The sequence below is a fragment of the Zosterops lateralis genome (genome assembly GCF_965231275.1).
Source record: "Zosterops lateralis genome assembly, chromosome: 17".
Taxonomy (NCBI): domain Eukaryota; kingdom Metazoa; phylum Chordata; class Aves; order Passeriformes; family Zosteropidae; genus Zosterops; species Zosterops lateralis.
Genome location: NC_139777.1, coordinates 2,590,274 through 2,618,239, shown reverse-complemented (window position 1 = coordinate 2,618,239; position 27,966 = coordinate 2,590,274). Strand labels below are relative to the sequence as shown.

General features: G+C 43.8%; 1 protein-coding gene across 9 annotated transcripts in view; it reads right to left on the bottom strand.

The window, feature by feature from the left end:
- PITPNM2 (phosphatidylinositol transfer protein membrane associated 2) overlaps nucleotides 1-27,966 on the bottom strand; it is a 121,009-nt gene that overhangs the window by 70,720 nt on the left and 22,323 nt on the right. Inside the window, exon 1 of one of the 9 annotated variants that reach the window (XM_083873576.1) lies at nucleotides 15,030-15,122. The exons of the other annotated variants lie outside the window; for them this stretch is intronic. The gene's annotated coding sequence lies outside the window, so the exon portion shown is untranslated. Of the gene's footprint in view, nucleotides 1-15,029; nucleotides 15,123-27,966 lie in introns of those variants that run through there. 9 annotated transcript variants of the gene reach the window in all.

The window sequence follows — 27,966 nt, the reverse complement described above, 5'->3', positions numbered from 1 at the left end:
TGAAAATAATATCAAAGTTCTCACTCCAGGCACCAGACCCTGTTTTCTCATCTCATTTCTATTCTTCTGTTTGCTGCCAATTCAAAGAACTGTGACCAAAGAAGTCAGGCCATTAGTCTTGTTCTTAGAAGTGTTAAGCTCTTATTTACGAAGTTAGTGTTATCCACTGAGTCCATAAATTACAGCTAAAGTACATAAGGAAGCAGTCATGACATAACCCCAATTTAATCTGAACCAGGCCACCACAGTCAAAGAAGTGTTTTTCAAAATGTTAATTAATTTTTAAAAGAATGGATTTAAGGGGCTTCTCAATTAAAAGAATACTTTAAGGAGACAAGCTAGAGAGGATTGTCCACTTTATTAATACAGCAATTTAACAGCTATTCAACATGTAATAACTTCTCATTAAAAGTCAACTCTCCCCCTTCTCCAGCAGATTAGCCACCCATTTGTCAGACACAATACAGCTTTATTAGCCTAAAAGTTCCATTTCTGCTCCTCTACAAATTTGCTTTTATTTTGCTTCTGTCAGTAAGCAAAAATCCTGAATGACAGCAAAGTCCAGAAATCAATAACACAAACAGAGTCTTGGTCTTTCAGGGGTTCCAGAAGGTGTTTGGAAGCAGCATTCCCAACAACGCCAGCAGTGAGAGCACACAGCCAACTCCTGCAAGAGCCAGGTAGGAAACCTTGGGATCAACCTAAACAACAGTGTCCAAACACATGGTAAAGGCTCATCCATGAGCTGCACCTTGCCTGGAAGAGCTCAACAAATTATATCTTTTTCACCCAAGGATTACCCACCAGTATGGAATTCCACCTGTATGGAATTGAAAAGAGGATATACAGCAATTTTACCAGAAGGTTTCCACTGCAACCCTGAGTTTTTGGGTTGAGCATTGTCATCACAAGGAGATGCCTCCTCCTCCTGGGTGGGTGTTCAGGCAGGGCTGAGGCTCCACAGACCTGCCCAGGAGACAGGGACAGCAGGGACAAGTCCTGGGGCTGGGCACCAGCAAGGTGCAGTTCTCAACTCCTCTGAGAAACGTGGAGACACAGTAAAGCTCCTGTAAGGGCAACCTACAACTCAATAAACCAACGAGAAGAGCCTCATGATTCCAGTGGGAAAGTTGGAGCATTGAGTGGAGCAGCACAGCTACAGCTACAGCTGGATTCTGCATGGATTTCACTGCAGCATCAGAGCTCTAGGAAAGTCCTTATTAAAAGACAACAAAAACTGAGAGAGGTTACAGCTAAGGCTAATATCACCCAAAAGCTAAAGCAAACAAAAACATTCCAGTCTAAGATTTATCTGCAGAGACCATTCAAGCTACTCCTAAAGACAATTAACAGTCACACACCCAGGCTTCGATAAAAAGGGACACCTTTCCTGCAGCTCCTGCAATTTTCAGGAATCAATCCAGACATCAGCAGAACAGGAAGTTCAGGATATATACAGCATTAGTTTCCAAGAGAATATTTACCATGTCACGGGAGAGCAGCATTTTTAGCCAACTTGGGAGAAAATAGACAAGCTGCAAAGCTGCCCTAAAAATACCAGTCATGATAATTATGAGGAAGAAAAGCAAAGCACAAGCAATGGCTGCACTAACAATCCATACTTTTAGGGACGAGCTGCTAACAATATTTTGTAATTACACAGACCACTGCCAGAAGATTATCTCAGCTGCTCAGGTGTGCAATTCATGTTTTAAGATTTTTAAAAAAAGAAATGGCATCAATAATTATGTAAATTCAAGACCTTATTCTCTCTGTTCTCCCACTATAAAACACAAGCTTTTGCCAAGAACCAGCTGCCCTTTCTTCCTCAAGACAGCACTATTCAGCTTCAGCATTTTTAACAAAATTGATACAGAACAAAACAATCCAAGACATAGTAAAAGCTTAACAACTTATCCTGGGCTAGAGGTGGAGAGAACAGAGTCTGGTGAGATGCCACCCTGGCCACATGTTGGTGACAAGTGGCTCTTCCCAAGGCACAAACGAGCACCAGCTCCTGCAATGAGTAACTGCAGGGCTTGCAGGAGTCAACAGTTGTAACAGAAGATTTATTTTTGGCACTAAAATCACCGAGGGTGACTCACAATAGGCTCAGGGAGCCTCGTTGATGAGTTTCATTTTATACAGTCACTTTTCACCCTTGATTCTCAAAAATACCGAGTGACAATAATGACAATAGAGTATAATAGTCCTAATTAGCTAATGAGAGAGAAAATTTCCAAGTTTCAAACTAAGCAGAATTGTTACTTCTAAAAATGCAATGCAGTTCATCTCTGTTGATCTCTGAAATTAGAGGAGAAAGAAGAATGGCCATTCTCTTCTGCACATTCAGCAACAACATCCCAACAGCCCCATCAGGAGAAAGAGCACGAGCTGTCCAGAGACCTGGCTTCAGGATGATTTACTGCTAAATACATTAGAAGCATCTCCCACTGACAAAATAAATAGGTCTGACTGTACAAAAAAACCAAGCAAATCATTGCCTTCTCAAGCACAGGTTAATGCGTTTTTCCCCAGCAATGATAAAGAGGACAAAAGGACGATGGCAAGCTTCGAAAATGACTTGCCAACTAAGTGATGGCTCAATAATTACATTTTGGAAAATTTTCCTTGTGTTTCACACCACTGAAGCCACTCTCAAAGCAACTGACAGCACCAGCAACAAAGAGAAACCAATGTGAAACTTGCTCTATTGACTTGACCAAAGCAAAGGGCTGTGCAGGAGAGTAAAGACAAATTTAGGACAACCATTACTGCTCTTTAGAGCACCAAAGTTGGTTGGAATCTCTATTTATGACTGAAGTCCAGTAGCTTTCCTCTGAATAAGGGATCACATGGAAGCTATTTTCTTTGTGGAGGTTATTTTGAGCTGAAAATATTTTCCAGTTCCATGCTGACAGACAGATTATAACCACACTGTTTTACAGAATAATGGATAAGTTTTTGAAGCCTGTCACTGGGAAAAGTAGAGAAAGCTGCATTTTTCTCTTTACTGTATTTATTCCTGCAGGAGTTTACTCTTTCAGAATAATCTCATGTGCTCCTTTGGCACAAAGGGACCCAACAGAGCAGAGCACAGCTATCTGTCCCATTTGTCATCCCAGGCAAGATGAGATAATCAGATTAGCCAAACAGTTACAGATTGCACACATCTGAAAGAGAAGGAAGTAATTTTCTCATATTCCTCCCCCTGGCAATCACCTCCAAGATTTCCAAACCAGCAGTGTCAGCCTCCCTAACGCTTCCCAGTGCTGAGCTCCTCCAGGATTCAGAGACAGATTCCTCTGGAAGCTCCAGGTCAGCCTGTCACATTTATTGGAGAAAATGGTTTGCTAAGATGATGTGGTAAAAGCCTGCATTAATACCTCCAGTTCTATCCACACCTCCAGCAATGTTCCCTCAGAACGTTCCTGTGACTGGCTACAAAAACCCTCCTGGGAAAGGCTCCTCCACTCTCCCCACCCAAACCAACATGAACTGGGTGCAGCACAAGGGGTGATCCCAGGACAAGGACAAAGGGGATGATTTTACTGTTGGATCTTTCACCCTGAGTGGCCCAACAGCTCTTCCTGTAGAAAGGCTGCCAGACCAAAGGCAAGGGGAGCACTCAGGCAGAAAGCTGTGGAGCATAAAGAGGTTTTAAAGACAGAGAAAACAGCAAAGTGTGGTATCAGCACCACAGGCAACTGTCTCTGAAATCCCACCTGAGCCCCTTGTTTAGGGTTTGGGGTGCCCTAGGACAGAAGCTTAAGTTATCACGTTCTAAAAGAGGAAGGGGATTAGTTAATTAAATTCCTTTATACCTTTGGAGTTCTTACACCCAAAGACACACAATCTGCACTGAACAGTCTTTGGAAGAAGCTCCCTGAGCCAGTGTAGGAAATAAGCACAAAGTTACCAGCAAGTACAACCCTCTTGCAGCTCTCCAGCTTGCAGGTGATTGACAGCATTTCCAGATCAAAAGCTTTGTACAACACAGAACCATCCACCAGGCAACACCAGACTTTTTTCAGTGAACAGTAAATTGCTCATTTGCCAGAGCACAAGGTGCCTCATTTTCCTCTCTAAGACACACCACCAATCCTGTATGCAGGGCTAAAATATCTCTGCTGCCCAGCCTGGTGTTGTCAGTGCTGAGAAATACTGGAAACCAGTGCTTTGATTCACACTAAGGACAGCTGAAAGAAATGTCAGCAGTTTTTATTTTTAAATACATGGAGAGCTGTGCCCAGGGCTAGGAACACTCCCAGTTCCCTCAGATGTTTTAGCACATACCAGTTCTTCTGAAAAAGGTGGTAGAGACTAACTTTTCACTCAATAGTGCCTTTCTTGGGGTCAGCCACAGAAATCCCTCTCCTCCTTCATTCCCCAAACCAACTTTCCACCCCAACTTGCATCACACTCCAGAGGACTGAGGATGGTAAAGGTCCATCCTCAAGCTTGCATGAAAACAATGCTTTGTGCAGCTTTTTGACTTAATTGTTTCACCTCCAGAGAGGATGAAGAAATCTCTTTGACTGTTATCCCTGTAACTGGCACCCCCAGTTAATGTCAAACATCCTCTGCCCCTGTCCTACAGCACAAAACCAGCACCAAAAAAAACCCCAAAAGTTAAGCAATACAGAGACAGACTGTGCTGCAGTTGGGAGGGTTACACACACCACCCAAACTCGTGACATTCCCATAGAAACCACAGTGGGAAAAGAGAAAAGCCTCAAAAAAACCTGACAAGATAAAACACACATGGTGAAATCTGTAATTCTGGTGAAAAAGAAATCTGCATGTGCAAGTTCCTCCCCAGCTTTGCAGCAGCTCAGGCACTCAGGGCTAACACAGGTAACACCCAACTGATACCAATAAAGCTGTTTTCAGATCTCTCAGGCTGCCAGATGGGAATAACCACATATTCTCAGCAGTGGTATTTCAGATAAAGCTGTTGGATATTAGAAGCAACTTTTTTCCTGTTACTTATGGGCCAGTTCTTGTAGTTAAGTGTCACTACAAATAAAGAAACTTCCTAAACTTGTCCTTAGAGTGTGTAAAGACTTTCAGAACATACACATTCCTCATTAGCAGGATCAGTTAGGCAAATAAATATTGGGGCGTGCAAGAGAAGCAATTTACTCTTTCAGTCAAATACACATCCCTGAAGGAAAAAAAAAAATATTCAAGAAAAAAACCCCGATTATTACCAAGAGCATACAAGTTCAGCTAATGAGCTACTTGGACACTTTCAGCAAAAAAAAAAAAAAAAAAAAAAAAAAAAAAAAAAAAAAAAAAAAAAAAAAAAAAAAAAAAAGGTTAAATATTTTATCACACACTTCCCTACTCCAGACAAGTGTTTTTGTGTGACATCAAAAAAAAAGGGAAAGAGAAAAATAAGAAAAGGGAAGAAAAAGACAGGGATGCTTAGCAATGGCTTTTAAATTGCCCAAGTTGCTCTGCTCATGTTCTGGAAAATCAGTGATATTCCGATGCTTGGCAGAAGCACTCTGCACCAGGAGAGGCACAAACATGCATGGAAGGAGGTTGTTTGTTACAAACTGAATCATTCCCTGAGACGCCTGATGCATCTCCAAACCCCTCCCAGACAGAGGAACAACATCCACAGCGTGCCTGTGCTGAGCTCAATTCACTGCACACCCCTGAGCTCTACTACGAAAGCCAGAAATAAAAGCCAACCCCAAATCCAGGAGGTTTGGAAGTGAATCTGGAACACCAACACTTTTCTGCTCATCCAAGTCTCCATCCCACATGAATCTCACTCTCATGGGATGGCTGGGATGTTTATGAACCCATTGCCCTTGTTTTTTCACCCAAAGCTTTACCACCAGCATCTTTCATGCAGGGCACATGATTTTCTGCTTAAGAAAATAAAAAAAACAGGATTGTTTTTTGGGTCTTGAGAAATACTTTAGTCTGACAGATCGGGGTTTTTTTCTGGAATTAGTTTCTAAATATATACTGTACCTACCACGCCATCAAAGGCAGGGCTAAAGACACTAACCAGCCAATGCAATAAAAGGTTTATCTTGTTAGAGGTTTTACAGCTACTTCATAATGAGTTTTGGTAACCACTGCCTGTATGTGTTTATTACTGTAAAACAGTCTTTAAAAAAATATATAATCTGTAATAACATAACCTTTCCCTTCAGCTGCATAAAAATACTGTACTCCAATCAATATCATCCGTAGCAAGAAACTAAAAAAAGACCAGCAGAAGCCATAAAGCACAGTAAATTACGTTCAAAGAACAGCTCCACTGCCACCATATTTTATAGAAATTCTATTTAAAATTCACGCATAGAAAAAAATTAGATATACAGGGAAAAAAAAAAGCAGATCTGGACAGGAGATAAAGCAAGTAAGTTGCGTGGTCTGACTAGAGGGATAAGAAAAGCACAAGGGGAGACTGAATCCGACCTTTAAGGGTCAGTCACATTTTCCATGTGCTGCTGAAGATCTCTCCCCAGGGGGAGGAAGGGGCAGCAAGAGAATCAATTCATTAAAAAAATCCATCAGTGTTTACATGAAGAAAGTATTGTTTTATGAATCGGAGCAAATCTCCAATTTTACTTCTGTGGACAAGAGGAAAGTTTAGCATCACCCTGCCAATATTTTGGAGTTTGAAGATTTTACACATCTCAGAGTCTGAAAACAGCCAGGCCCTTCCACCACACAAAATAACAAACATTCCTCCCACTCTGAATCCAGCGGCACTGAAGGGCACCACAGCAGCTGAGTTCACAGAGAACCAGAAGAGCACAAGCATTTCTTCAGCCAATAACAACAACATTCAAAACAAAGCTACAAATATAAACTCAATGTTCACTGGGAGCCCATTGCTTAGGGAACCAAGTTATTGCTCTTTAGCTTTACTGACCTTCCTGAGCAAAAAGTCATGAAGAGATGCTGACAGAAGGAATCAAAGTTGCTGCCACCTTAGTACCTGGACACAGGAACCACAGGTTTATACCCCAGAGCTCCCACCCTGTGAGTATTTCCAACCAGTAAGGAATCAGGTGTTTATTAAGAATAGCTGGGCATCCAAAAAAAAAACAGGTTGAAAATGAGGATAAACTTAGTACGACTTAGGAAAAAAAAATAAAAATAAAAGGTGCAAGCCCCCCTGCTTTTCCTGCTTGCTCCTTTCACAAAAGCTTGGAACATCTGCAGGAACTGCCTCTCCAAGTACATCCCAGGGTTTACTTACTATTTATTCCCAGGCAAATTTCAAACCACCAGCCCTTGCCAGAGCTGTGTGAGATGACCCTGTGGCTGCCCCACCTCCGGCTGTGTTCCCAGGCATTCCCCAGTGTTCCCAGGCTGCAGGTCCTGTGAAAGGTGCCAGCCACCCGCCCTCCTCCTCTGCAAATGCTGCTTATCTCACCTGCAGCCAAGATTTCTTTCTTTTCTGGTCTAAGGCTACTTCCAATCAGAGTCGGGAAGATGAAAGGGAAGCAGATGCAGAGGCATGGCTGGAAGTAGAAGTAATTAGGATGTTGGAAACCAAATCAAAACAGAAGACACAGCTTTTAAGAAGTCCCCATCCATTAATCTCAGGCTGAGAGAGGGATAAAAATGTTTCTGTTCTAATGACGATCTTTGAAGAAAAATCTCAGTATTTGGCACGAGGAGAAAAGGTAACTCTCAAACTGGAGAATTAAGCAACATTTACGTTTATTCCCATTTCCTTAGCTAAGCCAGGTACAATTACCTCCAATGCACGTTTCAATGCACAACTCGGAAATCAGGAATATCCCAAATCTAAATCTAAAAGGGACTTAAGACACCATAGCCAGGTGATGCTCCCCAGAAAGAACAAATTCAGCAATACTGTCATTTTCTTTGAAAAGTTGGTGGCTTAGGATTGTTGTTTTTCCAGGGATTTTTGTTTAATGGTGCACTTTTTTCTTTCTACCTTTCTGCCAGCTTCCCTAGAAGAAAACAAAACAAACCTCCATGACTAATCCTTCGCTTTGCCAGCTGACAGAAACCATGGTGTTGCCACAGCACATTTAAAATAAAAATCACAATTTTAAGGGGAAAATGTAGAAGCACATTGTAGTCCTTTGCCTTCCTCCTCATCCCTGAGCCATTACCCTGCACTGACATCCTTCATGAGCCAGGGCTGGAGCTGCTCCCTTCACTTGGGAGAAGCCTCAAAACTTCAGAGATGCCCTGACTGGACAGAAAATCCACGTCAGGACAGAAAGGGAACTGCTTCTGCCACCCAGAACTGGTGTGAGAAGCTGCCATGGAGGAAAGGGAACTTGCTTGTACTTGCTCAGGTGTCTTGAGGTACCGTGAGATGCTGCAGCCAAGCCAGAGGGAACAGAAGCAAATGGATTCTGGTGCTCCCACAAACCTGAAGCTTCCAGACAAGAAATTACCAGTAATTACTAATAATATAATTTTCATACAGCACTCATCAGCATGAACCAGTTCTGTCCTCACAACAAAGAGGAACAACAAAAGCCACAAACAGTTACTGAATTAGCTTATTAAGATCTCTGGGATTTTTTTTTGAACCTTCCTAACCATCAAAATTGGTCTGAATGCACAAACATGATTACAATAAAAAGGCCCAGATGTTCTTCTGGACACGGCAGCATCAGATCCAACATCATATTGCAGAGACCTCACAGTGAGGAATCTCTTTTGAGGGATGAAGGCTGCTCCTCTGGAGTCACTGCCCATCCTGTTCCTTCACAGGGAGGAATTTCAGAAGCTGCTACTCCGGTTTCAAACATGCTCCTCTTTCAAAGAGCACACACTTAGCAAATGCCAGGGGTGGCCAAGCAGACTGCCCAGGGCATAGCACAAACACAAACAAGCAAATACAAACAAACAAAAATACCTAACAGCAAAAAAAAAAAAAGAGCCCAAAGGCTGCAGCTGATTTTCCTCCTGTGCCTGTCGCTATTTCCCATCAAATCACAGCCCTGTAAGGCAGAAAGCCCAACTCCATCAGATGCTTTCCTGGTTCAGAGCCAGGCACAGGCAATGTGACCTCTGGACCAAAGCAGACCCGTTTACATCAAAAATTTAACCTCTGGGATGAAAAGATCAGGAGGCCCCTCCTGATGGTGAAAAAGAACCAATCACTGCATCAGTGAGGTGGTCCCGGAGGAAAGAGAGGCACAGCAGGACAGAGGAGGCTTCACCCAGCTCTGCAAAACCTTTCCCACTGCCTGGAGCCAGAGCCAGGGCACCAGGAGGGGAGAGGAGCCCTTGGGAGGCCACTGTGTCCAGCCAGCAGGAGCAGAGCCAGGGAAGGACAGGGCTCATTCCAGAGACATTTTTAGCACAAAGAAGGGAAGAGTGCAGCAGCAGCAGCAGCTCTCCTGTACTACTGCATCCACCCAGTTTCCAGAATCTCCAGCTCTATAATGATATGGTTCCTGGAAGAGCACTTCTAACTGGATTAGAGGACATCTTGTGAGCACGGCCTTGGCAGCACCATGACCATGGTGTGGAAAGACTCCTGAGTGCATGATCCAGGCCCTCAGTAATTCAGTTATATCTCCTCTTTTAGCAGAGGTGAGAGGCAGGTGTTTTAAAAGCAGCTTGCTCTTAAGTTTGTTTTGTGTTTGAGGAGTTTCTAACTTTTTTTTTTTTTTTTTTTGTTCCCTCCTTATAATAGTAAAACAAATTACTGTTTTTTCTCCAGTCCCAATATTGGTTGTGCTGCTCGTGTAGCAGAGCAAAACTCAACTCAATTAAAGATGAAGCATGGACTGGGTTTTCTTTTGAGCAGAAATGACAGAGACTCTCAAGAAGCTTCACCCTACACTAACCAGGTTTGGCATTGCCCAGACAGACTTGTTTAGGGAATTTTTATGCAGTGGAAGAAGAGTTTTTCCGCAGTGACAAATATTTTATACGGCTGTCCAAAACCGCCCATTTGACAGGAGAATCAGCCCATCCTTGGATTCATTCATGCTCTGAAGCACGTCCTTAAAAGGAGAGCGTGTTATTCTTTTGCATTAAGCAAAGCTGTGTTAAAATGTTTGTTTCTGATGGAACAGGGAGACAGACACCAGGAGGAAGCAAGCTGTGTCTGAAGAGCAGAATTCCTGGCAGATGGGTCAAGAGCAGCAGCTGTGTTCACAGAAAACACACACGTCTTTACATACTTGGGGCTGCCATGTGGAAAACATCACAAGAGATGCTTCACAACGAGGGGAAAAGGGACTGGTTCTGACAGCAGGTATCGGGATGCTGCTTTCCTGAGCCTCTGCAGTGGATGCTGCAGATTGATGTCTCATCGGGCAGGGAAAAGGTCAACATTAATAATGGAGCTGCACCAGTTCGTGACAGTCCCAGAAATATCGTGGAGAGATCCTGATCTGTGCTGCAGTGTGATCACCACGGGCATGAGAACAGCCCCACCTGCCCGAGACCAAAGTGAGCCACCAGTGCTCCCAGTCAGGCTTGAGTTCCCCGGGCAGCATCCTGTCCCTGTGCACGTCAGGAGCACATTTCTCCCACTACCTGCACAAGAGATGTGCAAAGGGAGAACCAAAAAGTGACACTTTCTATCCCTCCTCTCCATCCTTGCTGTGAAACAGATCCTTGTGCAGGGATGACCAAGGAAAACTGAGGCAGAGCAGCCAGAGCCCAACGAGACTGAAATCGGAGTCCACATTTAACAGACAAATGACCCGATTTTAGAGTGTTCATTACACATCACTTTGCAGCCAATTCAAAAAGCAGCTCCACATCTTCTCTGCGAGTCAGGCAAAGGGCTGCTGCTGGATTTACTAAACTGTGTCATGGAAAGAGCTACAGATGCCTTATCACTGCTGAAATGTTACAGAGATAAGGTCCGTGTGGCAGCTGCCTCCTGGGAACACAGCTAAAGGCACTTTATGCTTATTCTGCACTGAAACCAGTGTATCAAATCTTTTATGCTAACAGGAGTTCCAGACACCCAGCAGAAAATGAGCATCAGCATTACCACCACATACTTTGAATTTCCCTGGCCTCAGCAGGCACTCTCTAGCCCTTCTTTCAAGATATTTTAAGTGGATTATTTTCCCCAAGAAGGGCCAGGGAGACACAGAAATTGTTACAAGCAGAACGAGTAATGAGTTTAGCAAATCCCTTATGCCAGTTACACTTAAACTGCTGCCCTAAACGCACTAGGTAGTAACAGTAATTAAATAAGCAACAGCATTGTGCTCCCAGGATTTTTTTTCCACTGAAGGGTTGGAAAGCACTTGAAACCTTTGTCAGGAAAGCATGTAGGTGCAGCTTTGTTCTCTGCTCCTGGTGAGGATGGAGAGGCAGCTCTCCATTTCCAGAGGAGCACTACACAGGTTAACAGCACTCTTGTTTTCTCCTTTATAGCTCAGGGATAGAGGGGAACGTGAAGTGTGATGTGAACATCTGGTGAACACACACAGGAGGGCTGCAGTAAGAGGAGAACTCATTGTTTCTGTTACAGGTGCTCTCAATACCATTTCAAAAATAAAGCCTTGTTAAGAACAGCAGAATTCAGGGTGCTGAACTCGATTCTTCATGGCAAGTCCCATAACAGAAACACACCCTCATCCTGAGGGGGGCCAGCAACCAAAAGAAAGCTGTTTCCTTCATCACATATTCCACAGGGTCCTCTCCTCCCAATTGTTATTCCGAGGACTGGGCCCTTCAACTCCCTGCTATTTATGCACATTGTTAATCTGAGTGCACCACGTACTCCAGGCTGAGCATTCACAAGTCCACAGATAGGACTTGCTCTATTCATAAATAGCAGAGCTCCAACAGGGAAAGATCCCAGGATTAGTCAGAGCTATTGAGAGAAGGGAAATGAGACAGCAGGTACAGAGAGAAAGCCCGAGTGTGTGTGTTACATATTTAAATGACACTGACATTTCTTCAAAGCCTTACTGGGTTTTTCATAAGTTGGGTTCTTTGGGGTATTTTTGGTTGATTTTCTTTTTTTTTTTTTTTTTGAAGGCTGCAGTTGTAAAGGTAAAATTCTCACAAAAAATGATCAAGCAGCTGTTATTGTCACAGTGGGAGAGGTTGAATACCATATGATTAATATCCAAGCTTACTGTGGAACAACAAGAAAGTACGGCTGAAAGGAGAAGGAAAGTCAAACTAGGGAAAAAAAAAAAACAAACCAAAATCACTCACACAAATCCATGCAGTTTAGACACTGAGTATATTATTACAAGGGTCAGAACAAAGTCCCCACAGATGAGGAGGGACCAGGAGCAATTCCCATTTTGCTCTGTGCTAAAAGAGAAACATGAAGAGGTTCACAATTCCTCGAGAGCCAGGCCTGCCTAAGGGCTGGAAAACACAGCTCCTGCTAATAAATCCCTTAATTTATTAAGATAACTTCTCATCATTGAAGAGAAAGAAAAGCCATACCCCTGGAAATCACACTCAGTGAACACAGCAACTAATAAATACAAAGGCAACTCAAGAAATGTATGTTGTTATATCTTCTTAACTTCTTACTTCATTAGCTAAACTGTAAATTAGCATATTTTTCTTCTCCTGTGAAGATCTTTTTTTCCCCCTCCCAAAAATTGACAGTTTCATTGTTATTCCAAGGATTCTTCCCCCTCCTCAGTCTGAGAATTAACTTGTCACTTAAAGCCCTCACCTGTGAAAACACACACAGACAGAGCTTTCCTGCTCTCAAAGGCAGGTCGTTAACACAGTTCTCTTTTGTGCTGCTTCAGGAGATAAAACAAGAGAGAAAATCAAACACAAGACGTTTAGAAAAACCCTTTTTTTTGCTCCACCAACCACCTAGAACTAAAACCAAGCTCTGCCAATCCTCCCTCTATTGGTGAGAGCCAAGCCATCCACCTGCAGCATCCCACTGCATCAAAGAGACTTTTCTTCCAAAAGTACCCACTCTGCATTTTCATCCTCAACACAAGAGCCTCTCTTCAGGCTAAAAACGCATTAAATAGTTACAGGTTGAAGAAGATGCAGGAACAGCAAAATAAAAGTAGCATTTCTGACATTATTGTGCTGGTGAGTCACCAATTCATTCTTGTTTGTCAGCTCCCATAAGGGCCAAGATCTTCAGAGGAGGCTGAGGCCAACTGAGGTGGCAGCCAGGCTTGGGCCCATTTGCCCAGAGCCAGAAATGCCTTTTCCCCCTTTAACTCCTGCCTGCCAACAAAAGCAAGAAGGGATCAGAGAGGAACTTCAAGTGATAACATCTCCCTCTCCAGCCTCTCTCCCAGCTGCAAACTCCAGTAGCATTTCAGCCAAGCTCAACACTGCCCATCAGTTCTGTCCCTTTGGGGAAGCAGCTCTTCCATCCCAAAAAAAAAAAAAAAAAAAAAAAAAAGTTTACTTTTTGTCCCTGCAGTTTTACAGCCTCAAATGACCCTTGGCAGCACCTCCACAGGTGGCAGGACTGACAGATGCCCAGACCCCAAGGAACAGCAGCAGTAGATCAAAAAGCACCATCAGAGCAACACGGAGCAGCCCAGGTGATGCAGAACACGGTTGGCCTCAAGCTGAGGCACAAGTGATTCGGGGAATTTGTTTGCATAAGTTTGTCCTTCATTAAGATCCCATTGGTTGGGATGCAGAGGGGAAAATCAGGGATGTATTTGTACTAATGGCAGGGACCACACAATAATTTGCAGCCTTTATGCCTAAGGCTCACACGTATCACTTGTATTGAACACTTGCTTTATTTCTTTTATTCTTTCTTCCCAGTTTTTCCCTCTTGTGGCATCCCACTGTGTCTTTCTTACACTTTCACCTTCTCCCCTACCATGAGCTCTGTTTGAACAAGGTTTTGCAGAACAGCAAAATCTGTTTCCTGCTGGAACTAGCCAGATCTGACACTTTTGCCTAAGAAAACAGTGTCCAAGTATAATAGTAACCCTCCACAGCTCAGAGCTAGGATAGTTGCTGATCAATAATACAAAAAAACCCAAGTCAGCAGGGACCAAGTCAAGTTTCTAATTCCTAAAAACAATTACCACGAACTCCTGTTGCTTCGTAAACTTAAATCAGTTTAAAAAGAACCACCAAAAGTGGAATGGAGCTTGTTCAGTGGGCAACAGAGTTTTCTCCAAGTGGGAACAGAGGTAAAGTGCTCAGAAGTCTCATTAAGGAAGAAGTCTCATTAAGGAAGCCCTTTGATGTTTAAGTGACTTAATGCTTTTGGAAAACAGAGCTTGGTCACATTGGTAATCCAGTATTCTATAGAAAAAATGTGGGTCTGGTGCTTAAAATCTTGTGGTTTGAGGCAAATTCAGGCTACAGGATAAGGCTGGAGCAATAAAACCTCACAGTGAGCAGCCTGAGTTTCCTTTGCTAATCATCAAAAGCCACTGTTGGCAAGGAGCATGACAGGCTCATCCAATGGCTTCCATAAAAGATTGTTCACTTGTGCACATTTTGAAAGGGCAACCCCTTCTGCCTCGCCTCTCCTTCACTGTTATATTTAAATACATTAATATTTTAAACTTCTAAAAGCACAAGCAATTTATCTCTTCTTTAAAAATAAATAAGGTGGGGAATGTGATCGTATTTAGGAAGCAGTACCTTCTATCTACTTTCATGTAGACAGACACATATTTCAATACCCCTAAAGCACACAGGAGGTCAGTCCAAAGTCACAAAGGATCAGCAATTTTGGATGCCCAAAGTGACACCTTCTTTTAAAAGGAGCAGTTTTAAGAGATAAGCCTACAACCACCTACTAATCTCCTAAAAACAGAAAGGAACAGACTTCTATCACTTCAGAGAAATACTTCCTTCCATGTTTGACAATAAAAAAGATAAATAATAATAATAATGATGATAATAATTAAGAAAAAAAAAGAGACAGGAGACAGACAGACATCTGGGTTATGTTCTAAATGTAATTAGAAGCCTGACAACAGGACAGAATAATGTCAAACAAATTACAAGCAATGTGTTTTCATTCACAGGGTGACAAGTCAACAGGCAGGCAGTTAATTTTAAGACTGATTATGTACCAACTCCTTAAATAACATAAACACACTCACCTCCACGGAAAGCAACAGGGAGTCCAAACACACCATCGATCTCCCTGTGGGCAGGGCTCAGCATCTCAGCTGTGTCTGGGAAACGATGAGCCTGGATTTTAGGGGGGGTTGTTTGTTTTACAAGGTGCTGGCATTGCTCAGTGGGTGCCCCAGCCCGTGTACCTTGGATCCCAGCCCTGCTGAGCACCCTCAGCCCTCACTGACACAGACACATCGAAGTGCACGTATAAAATCACACCCCAGAGGGTGATTACCTGTAGGAGGAAAAGCTGTGTGGTTCCTAACAAGGGTTTTTTCAGGCCAGTGCCCTCACACCCCATCAGATGATTGCTCACCCAGGTTCTCCAGTGCTCCAGGACACCACAGTGTCCACCTGAGCTCAGCTGCACTTTCAGGGGCTGAGGCACAGCCTCTACCCCCTCAGGGGCTCTCAGGTGTCTGGTTTGGGCAAACTGGGGCATGTTCTTACAGGAAAGCCCTGGCTTTCCTTTCTACCATGTCCAGGCAGCTCCTGGAGGTTTTCCAGCCTGGACTTGCATCCCTGCTCCAAGGGACCCATTCTGCTTCCCACACCAGCACCCGCAGGGACCGATTTACGCAAACCTTCAACTTTCTGAGGCACTTTAAAAACAAAACACTCCAAAAAATCGTTATCAACCGAGCGGCAAAGGCAGAAGATGTGCAGCCTGGGGAGAGAGCGATTGCAGAGAGCAGCTCTTCATTTTCCTGCAGCAATAAGAACCACCTATCTGTTTGAGTGATGGTGGCTTCACGAGAACACCAGTGCAGAGCCAAGCGACGACAGCTCTGACGTAAATAGAGGGAAAAAGCAAACAAGAGTCAGTGCAAAGCACTGAGGCAGCAATGGGGCACGATGGTGGAGACGCCAGGCTGCGAGGAGAAACAAGGCAGCCAGGCAGGATGACAGATGATGAGAAAAAAAAAAAAAAAAAAAAAAAAAGGTTACAAAAGCAGAACAGACTAGAAAGGCATTTATAGGATAATAATCCTTGCCTGTGTTTCTAATTATACCTGTAATAGTTAATAGCTGAAAGGATTTTAGAAGGCAAATTTACTTTTTTGTCCTCTGTGCCATTTTCTGGCGGCATTTGTCCCAAATGCCTGAAGATGAATGGGTGGTTTCAACATCTACTGATGTGTGTGTGTGTGTGTGGCTGGGGTGAAACACTTCCCAGGGAACTCTGCAAGGGACAGAGGTGAACTGGTTAAACCCCCTCACTGGGGCAGGGACAGGCTGGGCAGCCCCTGTCAGTGGATGTGCAGACTCAGCAGCTGCAGAAATGTCAGGAACTTTGCAGGGAACATTTTAACAAACTAGAAAATGGTCAAACAGCACCAGGCTGCAAGTTAGACATTGACACCAAATGTTCTGAATGAATAAATACAGGCACAGTTGTGGAAGGGCAGTGCTGGAGGCTGGTGAAACTGACTGGAATGATGACAACCCGACAGAACTGTGCCTGGAGGGCAGAGGAATCATCTCACTAAATTTCTCTGGACTCTTCCAGTATTTTTTTTGAGCTTCACATTACCTGACTAACACATCTACCAGCTTACAGCTGTGCACAAATTCATTTAAATTAGACCTCTGAAGCATGAGCTGCTCCAAACTGCTCAAATTTGAAACAAAGAGGAAATAACAGGTATTAGATTAAGTAGGTAAAGATACATCCATTTTAATTGTAGAGCTATACAGTGTAGAGCACTCTGGAGAGGAAAAAATACTTAGCCCATCTCCTTGGGAGTAGTAATGCTTAGGTTTAATCTGTAGTGTTGTCACTCTACAGAGATGAGGCACACAGAGAATTTTTATGCCGTGTGTCTGTCAGACTTCAAGAAGTCAACTCAAATTCCAGAACACCTCTAACAATAGTCAATCAGGACAAACATCACAACTGGAAGCACCTTCAGTTTGAAAATACACAGATATGATGATAACTGCAGCAGCACTACCAGCACACTCTGAGAATTAATGTTGCTATACAAAGGGAAGGGGAATGTCTCAGAACTCGCTCTCTGCTGCACGATTCAAGAGCTTGGAACATTTGCTGACACCTGAATCTCTCTGATTAGACTCTTCCACCCAAACTAAAAGGAAGGGAGAGACTTTTGGAAAAGAAAAATTACACAGAGATGTTGTTGTAACAGTTCTGAATATTTCCAGTAATACTTCAGATGCTGCAGTGAGAGATCTTACACAACAGCTTTTGGAAACAAGGTGGTGATATTTACCATCATCACCTTCCCCAGCTCAGTATGCTGAAAGCACACGGAGAGGAAACTACACAGCCTTGGAATTGTTAAGTGCTGGGGGTGGAGGGGGCGGGGGGGGGTTTAGTTTTGGAGGGGTTTTGGTGCTTTTTTTTAAATTATTACTTGTAACTGAATCAAACCGGAAAACCATCCCAAGAGCAGAGCCCTCACAAACCACCCTGGACAGCAAAGATAAACACACTTTAGAAAAGTTAAAAACTGGCCTAACATATTGAGCAGACATTCTCAGCATCTCTGACATCTTTTGAGTGTCAACTGAAGCGGCTGAATCCCAGACTGAGCACAAACAACATGACCTAAGACTCTCCACAATGCTGATGTGGAGGCTCCCACCCTGCGGAGGTTTGATGCACTGAGGATATTCCTGTTCTTGGGAATGGCTCTTTTAGCTGGTGCTTTCCAACCAAAGCTTGTGAGCAAAGAGCCTCTCTGCTCTCTAGAATCACAGAAACTTCCAGGGATGGGGCAGCCACAGATTTCTGGGCAATCTACTGCAAGAAACAGCCAAAAGCCAGAGCCCAGACTGAGGCCAAGTGAGAGGCAGTGCAGAGCTGGCCCAGAGTGGCTGGAGGCACCCACAGCTGCTTCCCCCAGCTGCTGTAAAAACCATCAGAGCTACCGTGTTGCACCTGCAATTATTTTAAGCAATCAGCTTTGGAAAAAAACACTAAGTAACATTCATTCCTCCTTTCTCATAACAGTACAGATTGTACTGAGCCTTCCTGTTGCTAAAGAAATATTCCATTTAAGAAAGCAGCTCACTATCAGTTTAACAACCGAGCAAACAATGCCTTCGTGTTGCTATGCCTGTTAACCTTTGATTTACAACCGCGTTGGTCAGTTTTGTTTTGGAAATTAAGATGCTTGTATGCTGAAGGGCAACAGAGTTCGGGCCATTAAATTAACATCTGCTATAACTAATGCACTACACGAGAGTCAAAGAACATTTACAAAGCACTAAAAACAGGTGAGTGAGCATTAAACAGCCTTTTGCTGAATAACTTAAAAGAGAAAAAGATCATAAACATCTGAGAAGTTGGTTTGTTTGTTGTTTTTTTTTTTTTTTTTGCACACATTTTTGGTAGAAGAGTCAGCTCCAAACAATTTGCTTTGTGGTGGCTGTCAGGGGAGACCCAAGCGAGACTCTGGCTGTGCTGGGGAAGAGCTGATGTGGAAAACAGAGGCTGCCAGGGACAGAAAATTTGTTGACCCCATCTGCAGGTTATTATAACAGTGACTGATCTCCCAAAGCAATTTTCATTAATAAGAAGTTGCCAAGACTATTCTTTCTCCTTCCCTGATACCCCAGAGGAATATTTACATGAGATTCCTGGAGACCAATCCTTCCCTCTCTCCCTCTATTTTTTTTTTCCCTTATCATGGGAGAATCAAGCCCAGTAATTTTTTATGCCATACAAGTAACAGAAGAAAACAATCAGCAGGTCATATGGCATCACTTCCCTGTATGAATTCCCCACAAAGGTTGTGGGATTTTTTTAATTTATGTGAATCTGTGGAGCTCACTCCTATCGCAGCCACTTCTACACCATTTTAAAGAGACAAAGGAAATAAAAGGCATAAATTACCCTCTAAAACAAGCACCTTTTTTTGGTGCAGAAGTCTTCAGTGAAGAAATAAAAAACACAATTGCAACAAGAGCTCAAATTGCTGCTTTAGACTCTAATGGCTTCATAACAGTAATTAAGGCTTCTTCCTGACTTCATAACTATGCCATAATGCATTTATCAAAAGCACATTACCACAATGGACACATTCACTCTTTCTGCAATATTTCAACAGCTCCCTTTGGACACTATCAGTAAATAAAATCTTATGTGGGCCAATTAAAGAAAGCATAAATCCAAATTCTCTGTGGCTATCTTGTTTTGAATGCGCTGCTCTGTCGAATCTTTTTAATGGGAAATGGGTAAGTGCTTTGAATCCAGGAAAAAAACCTCCTCCCCAGAGCAGCTCTGGGATGCAGAGCCTTTCTTAAGAACCACAGGAAGGAAGGAGAGGAGTGTTTCTTGGAGCTGTGTTTTTATCACAGGAGGAGGAGAGGTTTTGACAGCAGAGAGACTATTGTCAAGTACATTTGGACTCACGTCAAGTCTCTGCCTTGACAAATTGGACTGGGAGTCCTTCCACAGTCAAAGTGCACAATGTGCAGTGCAGAGCCATTTCTCCACTTCACTGAAGAGCAGAAGGGAATTACAGAGCTCTTTTCCCCTTGCTCCCATCCAGTTGGCTCCAACAGGCTGCAGCGAGCCCGGTGCTCTGCAGGGACACATCCCCAGCTGTGAGCAGCCCCCAGCAGCCCCTGCCCCACGCAGACCCCCCTGGTTTGGCTGTGGGAACACAAATCCCCACTGAGGGAGGAGTGGCACATGTGCGAAGCTCACACTGTGTAATGAGTGCTACCCAAAGTGCAAATGCAAGTGGGTGAATATTGGCATGAACCCTGCAGAGAGAAGCTAAAATTAGGGCTTGCAATATGGAAATCTGTAATATCCTCTGCACCTGGGTAGCTCAGTCTATTCCATCCCAAATGCTTTAACTAAAGGGAGGGTAAAAGGGGCAAGATGCAAAATACACATGACCTTCCCTCACCATTTTTATCACCAAAAGAGGTTTCTGGATTAGACATCCTGCAGCAACAGCTCCAAAGATTTTACAGTGGAGATAATTAGGAACACATCACCCTTTCTTTGATCACATGAAAGATTATTTTAAACCAAACAGGAACACAGCTCCTGCAATGATCCTCAGTCTTTGCCATACACTTCTCTCTCTTATCTCTTAACTGCAACAGTGGGCAAAGATTGGCAGGTCCTTTAAACACAGGATTATAAGTATGAGGTGAGTATTCAAGCCAGAAGTAACAGACCCCACTTTACACAACAAGGGATGCTGAGTGCTCAACATCCTGTACCAATTAATCCATGTTGTTTATTCCCTTGGTGTAGAAGGTTTTACCCTGATAAGTTCTGACTGCTCCTCAGCAGAGGCAGAACTGTTGGCCTCTGTTGGCAGTAACCATGAGCAGGACTCTTCAGAGCACAGTTCTGCCACCCCCTAATTTTAGTATCCTTTGCAAAAATCACAGAATTTCTCCAACAGCATCAACAAGGCAGGCAAAGCAGCCAAGCAGCACACAAAGGAGCTCCTGGGGTTTTGTCTCTGAGCTGCTGGGGGTGAAAAGGGAGATTTGTCAAGAAACCTTCTAGAAACCCTGGGGGTGAAAGGAGAGGCCTGGAACTGGCTGCAGTAAATGAAAAGCATAATTCAAATGCTGACATGTACTTCACAAAGCTGTTCGTTAAACTACATGGGAAGGAACGGCACCGACCGCAATTCAAAGTAGAAAAAGGGAGAAATGAAAAAATAGCTTAGGTACAGCATTACACAGGAGCTGTTCCCAAGGCTTCCATCCAAAAACAGACTACCAAGCTTTCATTCAATAAGGTACTGCTACAACAAAATTACCTCCTGGGCACTAATGGTCTCTTAGTTATAAACAACCTCTTTAAATAAAGGAGAAAGAAAAAACGTGCCTTAGAAAGGAATTTGCAACACATTCCCTTCAATAAATCCTTCCTCCATTCAGTGCTTCCCAACAGGAGCTGGTCTACCAACTATCATCACCAGTAATTCTCTCCCACCAGGAGGAAAGTAAAATAAAAAATTCGTGCTATAAAAATATCTCCTTTATCATAGAAGAAAGTTATTATGAGCCTCCATGCTGCCTGGCTGATGCCTGTGCACACTGATGGTTCCCTCTTTCTCCAGTAATTGCTGGCAGAGGAGAAAAAGGAACAAATGCTGACCGTGTGTGGTGCCTCCAGAGACTCCAGGTAATCATACTCATTCTGCTTTATTTATAGTAACAAGTATTTTATTTATTTGATTTTATTTACACCAAGAAGAATAGGTCCAAAGGTTCCTGGCAAAAGTTTCCTGTTAGGGCAGCTGGGTAAGTTGGCATCATATTGTGCCAGGTATTCCCCTTCTGAACCACCTACCCTTGGCATATGGCTGAAAAAGGAAAAAAAAAAACATTCCCCTATTTCCCAGACTTCCTGACAGTTCCTGCTTGGTTTGTCCTCTGCCAGCTCTATATCACTGCCAGCTCCAGATTTCTTGGCCGGTGCCCTGCTCTGGAGAAAGTCTCTCTTTGGGGCAGCCATGGCTGAGCCAGAGCAGAGGGAGCAGCTGCAGGGACCTGGGATGAGTCCCGCAGGACACTGTGCGAGAAATGCTCCTCCAGAGCCCCACCCAAAGCTCCAACCGCTGCAAACCCCCTCGGTTTCCAGATTTCCCCAGCCCAGCACAGGTGCCAGAGCCAAGTGTGGATGTGCCAGCTCTCCCCAGGGCTGCTCACACGTTCCAAGTCCAGGCAGTGGCGGAGCAGGACAGCACATCCCAACCCTCAGCGTGGCAAAGCCTCCCAGCTGTGACCCTCCCTCCCAGAGGAGCCGAGCAGGTCGAGGGATGAGCCCAAGGGAATGAGCTCTGCCATCCCACAGTCCCCTCTGCAGGGCTCTTCCACCAACTACAGAACGCCAGGAGAACAAACAGCTCGGGAGAGAAGTGGTTTGGACTAAACTGGACTGGTCAAATCTGCCTGCCCAGACCTGGGCAGGGAGCTGCAGTGGGGAAGGCAAAGAGACACATTTACCTTAAGCAAAGCCCAGCCAGAGAAATGGGCAATTTTGCCCTCCAAATGCACAAGCTTATTGCTCATAAAATGTTTACGTTGGCTGGAGGAACCTACACTAATGAAGTTTTATCACTCCCTATACCAACTCCCAATGGGAGTCCCTGCAAAGCTTTACAGGCAGCCACAAAAGTCTGGGATTGTGCTGCATCCCATCTGAAGGAAAAACAAATCCTGCTGGCAGTCTAAAACATCAAGCAGATATTCAGGATATATTCAGCCTCGAACCAGAAAAAGAAGAAAAAAAAAAAAAAAATCACCCACGCTTGTAAGCTGGTCACACCCTTAAGCTCTCCAGAGAAGTTTCACAGCTTGTAAAACCCTCCTGATTCATCTGGAAAGAAACCACAGTCTGTGCTGCAGCCACAGCAATGTAAGCTTTCACCAGGGGAAGAGATGCCTCAATCAACTAGACTTTGAGGGGCTGACTAAGGAGCACTAATACACATCAGGGAGCAGCTACAAACACACACAAAAAAAAAAAAAAAAAAAAAAAAAAAAAAAAAAAAAAAAAAAAAAAAAAAAAAAAAAAAAAAGGCAAAAAGAGAAGGGTTTGTGCTCCATACCCACAAGAATTTATGCTGCAAAAAGCAGGTTATTTATACAGGAACTTTGTTTTCAGCATCACCACTCAGCTATCCATTATCAGCCCCAAAACAACAGGGCACAGGAGACTAATGAACAGCATGAGCAGGAAATACAGAGATACGAAGAAAGATTTAGAGAACAAATGGTTCAGGCACTCTTGTATTTTACAGAAGGTCATTCACTGGGCCTTTATACTTCATTTATCAAATTAGATCTGAATTGGTGCAGTCATCCTGATTCAAGAACCCATCACGCATCTTTTCCCTTCAAAAGGGGAAATAAACACCTTATCTCTAAAGCAGTTTCCATCAGAGGATCTCTGAGTCCTTCCCTGGCACTTTGCCTCACAAAACCACCCAGGCAGAGCTGCCTCCCCTAAAACAGCCTTCAGAGGTGCAAAAAGCTCAAGTGTTTTGCCTGTAGTGGCTTAGGCCCACATCCCCTCCCCTGAGATGCACCTGACTGAGCCAATTATCCATGTGCTGCCCTTAACCAGTGGGATTTTATAGCCTCTATTTTTCTAGTGCTTTCCTTGTCATCATAAACATCCCAGTGTTTGCTCACAAGTTGTTCCATTAAAAAACAAATATGCTGCCACTCCACGGCTGTGGAATTTGCTGCAGAAGATCATCCAGAGAACAGCCCTGCCTTGCCAGCCACCTGCATCACCTCCCCCTTTAACTCTAACCCAGAGGCATGTTACAATTACATTATTCCAACCAAATAAAATTATTTTCCCCTGTTCCAAGACATAAAACAACCACATTATTATGGCCATTGCCGCTGTGATTTAGTAATTTAAACAAAAGACACACACAACGATAAGAACATAGTAAGTAGTACAGCACTTCATTACAGCTGGAACCAGTATTTATGACCCCTGAAAGCAAAAGATGGTCGTGAAAATTATACGCCCAAACCCATCACTTCAAAATTACAACTTAATCATATAACGCTCAGCACAGAGGCTTCAGACACGCTGATGATCTTTTGGTTTTTCCCAGGGTGAAGAGAAGCCCTGAGAGTCAATAAATCGTTTAAGGCATCGGTGAGAGCGGCTTTACTTACGAAACAAGATTTGCAATGCAAAAAAGTGAATCATGAACCATCACCTTCACACACTGCACCCCTTCCCCAGGCTGCTGTTGAGGGATTGTCTCTCCAGCTGCCTCCTGCCTCCCCCAGAGCAGGTCAGGGACAGGGACAGCCACCCGGGGCCATAGGAAAGTGCTCTCAGAGCTGAGAGAGGAGCAGAGATGTGGAGCAGTCACTGGAGAGCTGCAAGTGCTTTGAGAGCTCCTGACCAAGCTGCACAGAGAACTTAATCTGGTAAAAATGCTTTGGACATGGAGCCACAGCCCAAGTACAGCTCTCTGCCAACACTGAAGACAATACATTATTAACTAAAGTTTAATTATATCCACAAACATACATTTCTAGCTGAGGCTTACGATCACATCTCTGTAGATTTGTTTGTTCTTCTAGTGGTCCTGTTAAGAAATGAGTTTCATGATCACTTCCATAGCCCAAACCACACATTTATCTGGTATTGAATTTACTTCTGTTTTATTTCCATAGGAATTCCGCTGGTCCCATATTAATTAATTTATGTCAGAAACAGACAACACTTCACAAAGGACCCCCTAATCAGTGGCTATTAAGGGTGGGCTGCAATATGGTTTCTAAGTAACACTGGTCAGAGTATTTTCAAAAGGCAAAGCCCAGTTTTAAAAAAGAAGCAATTATCTCCCCACCAAATGAGTATGGAAATTAAGGAGCACTTAATTATTACATTTGCAATGCTTTGAATTAGGCAAGATCGATTTCCAACAAGTATCATTCCCTGTAGAAAGAAGAATCTGGCTATTTGTAACATACAGACCATGCTTTGTGTTTTTAAGAGAAATTTTGCAGGAAGAATGAGTCAGCAGCAGACAAGCAGCCAGCTCTCTAGAGACAACCAACAAGCACCACATGGGCTTCAGTGGGGAAAACCTCACACCCCCAAAGACCCCAGTACAAGGCAGCCCCACTGAAAGGCTGCCCACTCTTCCCAGTAACCTGATGGCCACAGAAGCCATGCAAGTAGCTCTGGAGACTTTATCTCCTCTTGTTCTCTTTTGTGTACATCAACCATATGCTTCCATTCCAGAGGAAAAGCCAAAATCCAATTAATGACACCAACCTTTAAAAGCCGGCTGAGATTGCAGAAATGGCTCATTCAGGAAATTTTTCTTTTCTGAAAGGCTTCCATGAGCTGTAATAATGCAACTATTTTTTTTTTTGCAGGCATTTGTTTATTAATACAGAAAGGCTGATTTATGAGAGATCTGCAAATCAGCTTAATCTCCAAAATCTTGATGTAGTTTAGCCCCTGGCCAGAAGAAGCAGCACCCCACAGGTCAGAGGTGACTGGGAATAGCCCAGGTAACACCTCAGCAAAAGCAGCAGGCACCCTGCACTCCCCCAAGCTCCACTTTGATACGGGAAAGAGGCAGATTCCACAGGCAAGGAAAGCTGGCAAGTGGAACAGTCAGGGCGTGTGTGATGGCATGGGGGCAAGGAGATGGAGAATTGACACTTTCCCTTAAATCAGCATGGCAGGGAGGATTATGAAAGGTTGGTGATGAGAGTTACCAGATCCTGCTCATGTGCAAAAGGAAGGCCAATGTCAGATGGTCACAGCACAGAGGATGCAGCAGCAGCACATCTGTGTCTCTGCTGGGCAGAATATCCCCCTGAGCTACCAGCAACACGAGTTTGGCAACGCTGGAGCCACTTGATTTGAGGCAACTGTGATATTAAATTAATATATTTATTTGCAGTAGAGGCAAGCTTATATTAAAAGAAAGGGAATGGCACAGGGGGCTATTTCAATCCATAAGAGGCAGCTATTAATAACCACTAAGATGTGGGGAGGGAAACTTTCCAATGGTTTTGCTATTTTCTCCCATCATGATTTCAAAGTTTGAGTAGTAAATAAAAGCATATTTCAAGTCTCAAGGAAGCAGATCCCCACAGTGCCTTGACTTTCTCTGCTACAAGAGAAATTCAAATGAAAGTCTTGCCCTGTTCCCAAGTATCAGGATCCTGGTTCCTCTTCTGTTTCTCCTTTATCACCAGTGAACAGCCATGGTGATAACAAGAGGAGTAAGTACAGCTGTCTAGAGAGATGGCAGGTACTGCCCTGAACACCTCACTAAATTAAACACAAGCTTTGCCAACACAGAGCCAGAGCAGGAATAAGAACAAGCAGAGCTCAGGATCACAAAACTGCTTCCTGCTGTCCCACCTCCTGAACTTCCTGCCACCCTTTCCAGGGGATATGGCTTTTCCCTGGCCATGACCTGTAGAACACAGACATGAGCATAAAGAATGTCCCAGCACAGTCACAGTGCTGGGACAGTCCCTCCCCTCAGGGTTACTGGAAGTTCAGCACTGCTGTACCCACTGTGACCTTGAGAAGGGACACCCTCCATGCCCTCCTGCTTCTGGCTCCTCATGACAACATCACTGGTACTGGGCCAAAACTGAGAACACAAGGGAAGGAGAGAACTGCTCATCACTGCCTCTGACACAACACAGATGACACTTTGCTTATTAAGCATACACGGAAACAAGAATTTGAGTTGTTAACACTTGCAATTGCTGTGTCTCCCACTGAACCCCAGGGAACAGAGCCAGGTGCTCAAAGCAATGAGCACCACAGGCCATAAGGGTAACGTGAAACTAAAGGGCACAAAGAGTTTGTCTCACATGCACAGAAAACTCCCAGAAGGAAGAAGAAATAGTATTTTGAAGTCCACCTGGAAGAAAGGCATCAGACAGGCTCAGGAGACAGTCAGCTGCCAGGTGTTGATGTCACAAGACTTGTTCTATCCCTGCCACAGGTTCTTACCCAGGAGTCTCAGGCTGAGGCAGGAGTGCTCTTGGGTACCCACCCCACAGCTCACACAACTGCCCCTCTGCTGAGCATGTCCTCAGCCCCACAAACCACAGGGACACCTTTGGCTGTCATGACCCACAAAAGGGTCATGAATGCTCATGAAATCCTGGAGAACTGAGCAGGACACTTCATGGTGCAGGGGAGCCCCTGAACCCCTCAGCCAGGAGCATCTCTGCCCACATCCTCCCTTCCCATTTCACATGGCAACTCCTCATTGCCACAGCTGCTGATTAAAGCTTGCACTTGACATCTGAAGACTCAAAGGCAAATTAAAATAACCCTACACTCTTAATCCGATTCATGCTTTTTTAATGACTGGCCTTCCTATCATGTGGAAAGCATCTCTTGCAGGAAACTGCTTTGACCACTGCTGTTCATAAAAGTAAAAAGCCTTGCTAATGCTTTCCAAACTTCCCACAGAAGTATGTGTATCAGCACCCCTCTATTTTTTCCTCAACAATAATCTAATTCATGTGACTCTTATCTTAACTATGAAATGCTAAATCCAGGATCACAGCTCATTTAGATAAATGGAATTGGGCACATCCAGCGAGTCATTCCTGCTGTGACATTTCTACTATTGACAGAGTTATTTCCAGGCCCAGCGTGGGCAGGGAGCTGGGAGGACTCTCACCCTTCAGCACAGTCACTGCCCCTCGCTGAGAGTGCACAGAAGAGCCAGATTTTCTCAAGGGACTCTACCTGGGTCTAGGCACATGTTAATAAACATTCTGGCAGCCTTTCCCAGAAATAACCTTCAACTGTTACCTAGAAACATAATCCCTCAAAATAAACCTCAAAATAGTAAGAGATGAACTTTTATTGGTAGGCTGCTTTCTAGCTGTATATACAAAGGAATTAGTGGACAAACTAGAGTCACTGCTCAAGGGGATAGCTCAAATTAATTTCAATGTTATTTTCTTTGTTCTTTTATAAACACAGCATTTTTAAGAAGTTTCCTTTCCCTCACTCTTTTCTACCTTCTGTGAGCTCTTAGGAATAGAGCTGAACCTCATGGGCCTCTACAGGACTTGAGAGCATCCAGTGGAACCCCAGCACTCAGCAGGTGATGAGCTAAAGTGATTCTAGAGCTTAACAGTTAAATCATCCAGAAGAGATTAAAATTTCCCATCAAATAAATTGAAAGTTCTGCTTCAGCACTGAACAGTTCCCCTTCTCCCTACAGCTCCATCCCCAAACTCCTTTTTAATCTGAATAAATACAGATGGTATTTGCCTCTCCCTCTTTTTCTTTCTATTTTTTTTTTTTTAATAAACTGCTGGGATGATGCAGGAATCACAGTCAAAGGATTTTCTTTAGTTACTCAGAGCACTCCTGATCTGCATATTGATTTCAACTCATAACTCCTCACAAACAAAACAGATGCATGA